At 47.9% G+C, this 7500-nt stretch overlaps 1 pseudogene; it reads right to left on the reverse strand.

Moving 5' to 3' along the window:
• Positions 1–5229: 5229 nt before the first annotated feature.
• LOC128871026 (large subunit ribosomal RNA) overlaps positions 5230–7500 on the reverse strand; it is a 2776-nt pseudogene continuing 505 nt past the window's right edge.

Here is a 7500-nt window from a genome sequence, read left to right on the forward strand (position 1 = left end):
CGACCCACAAACACATTCCTCACTTGTGGACAAGCGCCTCTCATGCAAATATGCATTAAGAGGCCCATGTCCAGTAAGGAGGAATCCTAGGCTGAGGGAAAATCCAAAATCTGGATTTTCCCCGACAAAGGAAACATCCCGAATGTACTCGTAAGTCACGCGACCGTTGGAACTATTGTCCCAACGGTTTTGCCACCCACGAAGCATACATTCATTCAACAACCTTTTACACTCTAAAAACCCCCTTCCTACATCACCGTCGGATAACCATCCAACACGCAGCGGCATACAAAGCCTCCTTCTCAACCTGAAGGCAACCGCCCGTTGCACGACTAACAGGTCAAGAGGAGGCGCACCTAACAACACCTGCAACGCATCCGTACTCACTGTACGGCATACAGGCAAGCAGGCAAGCAACATAATGCGCTGGCACGCCATCAGATGACGTTTGCCAACCGACTTTAAAGCCCATTCGTACCATATAGCGGCACCATAAGTGGCACAGGCCACAAATAGCCCCCGATATACGGTACGAACCGCGCGTCGGCTAAGACCCCAGTCAAATCTGACTACGCGACGCACTTGCCCAACAATTGCCTGCAGCCGCTCCCTCAACAACACTAAGTGTGGAGTAAAACACATCCTTTCACTCATAGTTACCCCCAGGTATTTGACTTGCGTCACATACCTAATCAAAACGCCATTCAAACGGACAATCGGTGGACGACTCGGGGACAATCTGCCCTTAAGCAGCATTGTCACCGTTTTGTCCATCGATATATCCACTCCCACATCTACCCCCCAATTGTGGGTCAATGTAAGGAGCTGCCCCCCCACTCGCTCCAGTTCCTCACGCGAACGACCCTCAACCAAAATGAGAAGGTCGTCCGCATATGCACAGTGTTTACAAAGTGGCTCTAACTGCCGAAGCAGGGAGTCCATCATGAGGTTCCAAATGAAGGGACCACAGATGGATCCCTGCGGACAGCCTCGAGCCACCCCAATCTCCACACTCCCGCCCACTCCTACAATAGATGCTTTTCTGTCCGAAAAATAACTCCGCCATAGAGCAATTTCCGGACAGCCAAGCTCCTCTAGCCGTTGTAACACCCGGTCCCAGCGCAAGTAGTCAAAGGCCCCCTTGAAGTCAATAAAAATGCCAAGGACATATTTATTGACGTTTTCCCTAACTACACTCTGAACATACATCCACGCATCTTCTATACTACGTCCTTTCCTGAAACCATACTGCCTATCCGACCTAACACCCCGAGTTAGCTCCTGAAGCCGCTCAACCATAACCCTTTCCAGCACTTTTCCAAGTACTGGAAGGAGGCTGATACCACGATAAGATCGAGGATCGCTCCTGATCTTATCGGGCGACTTCAAGAGTACGACGACCCTAGCAACTTTCCACTCGCGTGGAAAATATCCCTCCCATATGCATTTATCATAAATGGCCTCCAAATATTCCGGAATGAACTTCCACAAGCATTTGCACATCTCTCCGTTCAAACCATCGAAACCTGGAGACCTTTTAGACCTGACCAGGCCAAACGCATAGTCCAACTCCCCAACGTCTAGTGGAGGGACAGGCACCTCTTGTGCAGGAGGAACTTGAACCTCAGCCCTGGGAAAGAACTCGCCTAACAAAACATTGGCGCACTCTCTCCACGTCGATAATACAGTATCACCTACGCGAAGAGAGCTAGCCATCTCATTTCGACGACCCCGACAGATCCTAAAGACCTGTCCCCAAGGGTCGTCCCTATTTTCCCCCACAAATCTCCTCCATTCTTCCTCCTTAACTCTCACAAGCATCTTCTTATATTCTTTCATCCCTACACTAAATTGATACTTGAGCTGAGACAGATTCTCCGAATTGGTCCGCCTGCCGCGTTGAAACAACCGCCTCAAGCGCCGGACAGACCTCCTCTTTGAGTTCAACTCGCTAGTCCACCATTTCACACCTTTCATTCTCACAGCCCTAGCTTTCCTAAACACTGAGTCATTCACTCCCCAGACACATTCAGATAGACGAGCAATTTGCTCGTCAACCCCCAATTCCTCAAACTCACTAAGCGGTATATCCAATACCGCTTCCCTAACAGTATGTCCATATCGGTTCCAGTCAGTACACGAGGTACGCCATCGCCTCAATGGACTCCCCCCTTCTAACTGCGGGGTACGGGGAGTAACCATAATTTGTATTAAATTATGGTCACTAATTCCCCAACCCCCCCTAACACTCCATTTACGCTCGAACCTACTCGCTGCTGCGTCATTCATGAGCGTCACGTCAATGTCACTCACACCTCTAGGCCCCTCAAACGTATACCATACGCTTGGTTCGTTTGCTACGAGGAGGTTATTCGCCACAAGCCATTCGCTCATAACCTCACCCCGATCGTGGCTCCGATATCCAGCACTATGCCTGGATACCTTGCTGAACCACATCGGGGAGGTAGCATTCGCATCAAGACACACGATGGCAGGAATGCTACTCTCATGTAGTAGCACCGCATCAATGTATCTTAAGTAGGGCTCTAGAGGCTCGTCAAACTTGCAGTACAAGCTGACGACATTCATTCTGCCGAATTCCCCCTCGACACACACACATACTCCCCACTGTGATGAGTCAACTACTACACAAGAGTAGCTTGGCTCACACACAGCTACTGCGGCATTGACTCCAAGGTCCGTAAAGACCCTGAAGCCCCCAGGAAGACCTCTCACCACCCCATTGGTGGAGTATGGTTCCTGGAGCAAAGCAATGCCGCAGCCCCCCTCCGACATACACGCCCCCAATTCACACATCACGGCATAAGACCCCTGACAGTTCAGTTGATATAGTTCAACCATCAATGTCTAGCGAGCGCACGGGCAACAATGGCACAGTACACCGGGCAGACAGTGGACATCATCAGATGTCCGGCTGGCTTGCCCTTAAATGCACAGTTGCGACAATGCGGGGCATTGCCACAACCTGCACTCCTGTGTCCTTCTTGCCCGCACCTTCGGCAGACATCCTTCTTGGCTCTGCACTCTGCCACCCTGTGATCAAAGCCCATGCATCGGAAGCAGCCGGGCGTCAGTTGGTCCGGCCGTACCCGGAAGGAAAACCACTTTATGTAGCAACGACCCGCTTCCAGGAGGGCGGACATTAACATGTCCGTACCCTCAAGGACCACGTTCGTCACCCCATCAGGGCTGACCTTCCAAGGACGGCTGACCATCCTCACGTCCTTCTCAAGGCACCCAGGGCTGAACTCCTTGAGGTTCAAACGGAACAACTCTCCCATGAACTCGTCAGGGGAGATCTCCGTGTGGACCCCCTGGACCACAACCCTAGGCCCCAGCTTCCGACGTACGCTCACATCGAGCCCCACCTCGGAAAACTTGGCATTTTTCGCCAAGTTATCCCTCTCAGCAACTGATGGGGTGCGAATAATCGCACCTCCATCCTTCAACGGGCGCACCTCGTGCACCCTTACCCCCATGGAAGGCCCTACCTCCTTTACCACTTTTTTAATCACCTCTTTGGACGTAGTGGGGGTTTTACCCCTCACTACGACCGACCAGGTCTCAACTGGCTTGGGCACCGGCAACGCAGGCAACACAGGCGCAGGCGCCTGAGGTGCCGGCATCATCGCTGTACCAGCCAGCGCAGCTCCAGCCGTCCTCCGAGGTGCTTCCTCCCTATTTACCTTTGTGGCTTCCAACCGCCCACGAAGATGGGCGATCTCCGCCACCATCTCCACAAAAAGCTCCTCAAACTCCAAGGAGTATCCAAGGAGGTCTTTTGCCACACTTTTCGGGACGCCGTCCATGTCTATGACGGCTCCACTAAAGGCCGTCACAATGGACTTGAAGCGCCCCATAAACTTCCGCCCAACTTTCTTTTGTTCGGCACCCCCACCGAACGTACCCAAATCCTCCAGGGAAGCACCCAATTCCCCGCGGATTTTCTCCAACCGCTTCCCTGCTGGACCTAATTTCTCCCCCGTCTTCCGCCCCTTGCTCCCACTCCCAATCTTTCCACTTTCGGAAGCGCCCTCGCTTCCACTCGCCCCCGACTTACTCGATACCTTCAAAATCGACTTACCCACCGGGACCGCTGCACCTCCAGCGGTCTTCTTCTTAGTACGGGGAGGAGACCGCAAAATCACCTCCTCCTCTCCGGACGTCGTCTCATCCATTGCCGACGATGGCACCGCCGAACCGCTTGGAAGAGGGGTGTTCGCCCTCTTCCTCAAGCCTTCTAATTTGGGCATAGCCCAAAGCTCCACCACTAAGGTTGCCGAATTCGCCGGTAAAAGGCCTCCCGAGCAACAACAAAAATTGGGTCCCTTTTGGGCGACGGCAAATACTGTACGGCAGGAATGAACCCCGCACAGGCACGCACACAGCGGCTGCACCTATCGGCGAGCCAAAGCAAAGCGCGAGGGCGTAGCCCACAGCGCCAACCAAAGGTCTGGCAAAGGCCACCACCAATGCCTTGCCGGACGGAACACTGTTCCCCGAACAAGGACGGGTCGACCAAGGTGGAGCTAACGCCGAGCTCGACCGCAGGCAAAACGCAGCACGCTCTGTTTGCAGACCTGCACAAGGTATTCAACCTTAGCGCAGTACTCAACCCACGCACAAAAGGGGACGCCCTTTTTACCGTTGCCAAATATGGCAATATAACAGCACGACAAACCTAGTGTACGCCCGCACTGTACACCCACGCCGAAATGTAACGGCACGCGCACACGAAAAGGACGCCAAAAATTAGCGGCACACAAATGTTGTAAACAACTTGGTATAGCGGCACTCGCTTGAGCGTCCCACAATATACCAACAAGGTACACTTGTACACAATGTACAGCCACGCGAACAGTGGCGTCACTAGCACAACCGTACTCACTCACGCTATATATAGCAGCACTCACACGCACGCACTATGTGTCAATAGTACGGAGTATAGTGGCACTCACAGGAATGTCCAACAACACTACCGTACGGCACTTGCAATCAGTCGTAAACACTGTACCGCTATGGTACAGCTACGACAAAGTAGCGTCACTCGCACAACGGCACTCACTAGTGCAATTAATCGTAAACACTGTACCGCTATGGTACAGCCACGACAAAACTTAGCGTCACTCGCACAACTGTATACAACCGGTTATCACACGCGGATAAAGCACACAGGCACACAGCGAAGTCACAAAAATAGCGCACAGTACACGGCACGTCCGTTCGCCTCAGCAGTCACACTGAGAATGAGTAGATAGGGACAGTAGGAATCTCGTTAATCCATTCATGCGCGTCACTAATTAGATGACGAGGCATTTGGCTACCTTAAGAGAGTCATAGTTACTCCCGCCGTTTACCCGCGCTTACTTGAATTTCTTCACTTTGACATTCAGAGCACTGGGCAGAAATCACATTGTGTCAACACCCGTTAGGGCCATCACAATGCTTTGTTTTAATTAGACAGTCGGATTCCCCAAGTCCGTGCCAGTTCTGAATTGATTGTTAATTGATAATCGTTATAATTTAAAAAGAATATATATCGAATGATATAATTCCTTAAAAATTTTAGCAAGAAAGTTCCACAATTGGCTACGTAACTACTATCCGGGGAACAAGAATCGTAATTCTCTATTTACCCAGAACGAGTACATAAACCATGGTATTGCTTCCCAATCAAGCCCGACTATCTCAATCTTCAGAGCCAATCCTTATCCCGAAGTTACGGATCTAATTTGCCGACTTCCCTTACCTACATTATTCTATCGACTAGAGACTCTTCACCTTGGAGACCAGCTGCGGATATTGGTACGGCCTGTTGAGAAGTTTGCGTGACCCCACCATAAATTTTCAAGGTCCGAGGAGAAAATATCGACACAACAGTAAATGTCATGCTCTTCTAGTCCATCTACCATATCTCTCTTCGAAAGACTTCCATGGTAGTACGACTATAAAACAGAAAAGAAAACTCTTCCGATATCTCTCGACGGCTTCTTTATGGTCGTTCCTGTTGCCAGGATGAGCACAAGGCCCATTTTTAATAACAAACGGATACTCAACAGGTTACGGAATTGGAACCGTATTCCCTTTCGTTCAAAATAATTCAAGTATTTAATTATTTTTTAATATATATATATAAATTTTATTAATATTTTTTTATTAAAAACTTGAAAATTTTCGGCTTTCGCCTTGAACTTAGGACCGACTAACTCGTGATCAACCACTGTTCACACGAAACCCTTCTCCACTTCAGTCCTCCAAGGTCTCATTCGATTATTTGCTACTACCACCAAGATCTGTACCAATAGCGGCTCCATGCAGGCTTACGCCAAACACTTCTAAGCACACTATTGTACCCTCCTACTCACTAAAGTTTCAAAATTTATAAATCAATCGAAATTGTTTTATAAATCATCTACTTTAGCGGTAATGTATAGGTATACAACTTAAGCGCCATCCATTTTAAGGGCTAGTTGCTTCGGCAGGTGAGTTGTTACACACTCCTTAGCGGATTACGACTTCCATGTCCACCGTCCTGCTGTTTTAAGCAACCAACGCCTTTCATGGTATCTGCATGAGTTGTTAATTTAGGCACCGTAACATTACGTTTGGTTCATCCCACAGCGCCAGTTCTGCTTACCAAAAGTGGCCCACTGGGCACATTATATCATAACCTCAACCTTCATATCAAGAAAGGTGAGGTTCTTACCCATTTAAAGTTTGAGAATAGGTTAAAATCGTTTCGACCCTAAGGCCTCTAATCATTCGCTTTACCAGATAAGATTATTTTATATAATTTTTAAATGCACCAGCTATCCTGAGGGAAACTTCGGAGGGAACCAGCTACTAGATGGTTCGATTGGTCTTTCGCCCCTATACTCAATTCTGACAATCGATTTGCACGTCAGAACTGTTTCGGTCTTCCATCAGGGTTTCCCCTGACTTCAACCTGATCAAGTATAGTTCACCATCTTTCGGGTCACAGCATATATGCTCAAGGTACGCTCCAGTTAGAGGTATAAATAATAATAAATTATCATTATACATAACTATATGGAACGCCCCGGGATTGAATTAATTGACTATTTAAGAAAATAGACTAAAAATTAATCCCATTATATTTTTAAGTTAAGTTAATTATGCCATTAAGTTTAATATAACTCAATGACTTGCACATATGTTAGACTCCTTGGTCCGTGTTTCAAGACGGGTCCCGAAGGTATCCTGAATCTTTCGCATTGTTAATCATATAAATGCATACAAATAAATATTAATATCATAGATATTAAATTTTTTGTAAAATTCAAAAAATGAATTTTAGCATTATATATAATAAAATCTATCAACACTTTATCAAATCATTAGTATTTATTCTATGTTAATATGCTTAAAAAGCAAATTAATTTAAATAAACTTAATATCACCAATGATCTTTTGATAAATACTTTATTATGTTAATAGATTACAATGTCCTTATATGAA

Source organism: Anastrepha ludens, unplaced genomic scaffold, assembly GCF_028408465.1.
Source record: "Anastrepha ludens isolate Willacy unplaced genomic scaffold, idAnaLude1.1 ptg000075l, whole genome shotgun sequence".
NCBI lineage: Eukaryota > Metazoa > Arthropoda > Insecta > Diptera > Tephritidae > Anastrepha > Anastrepha ludens.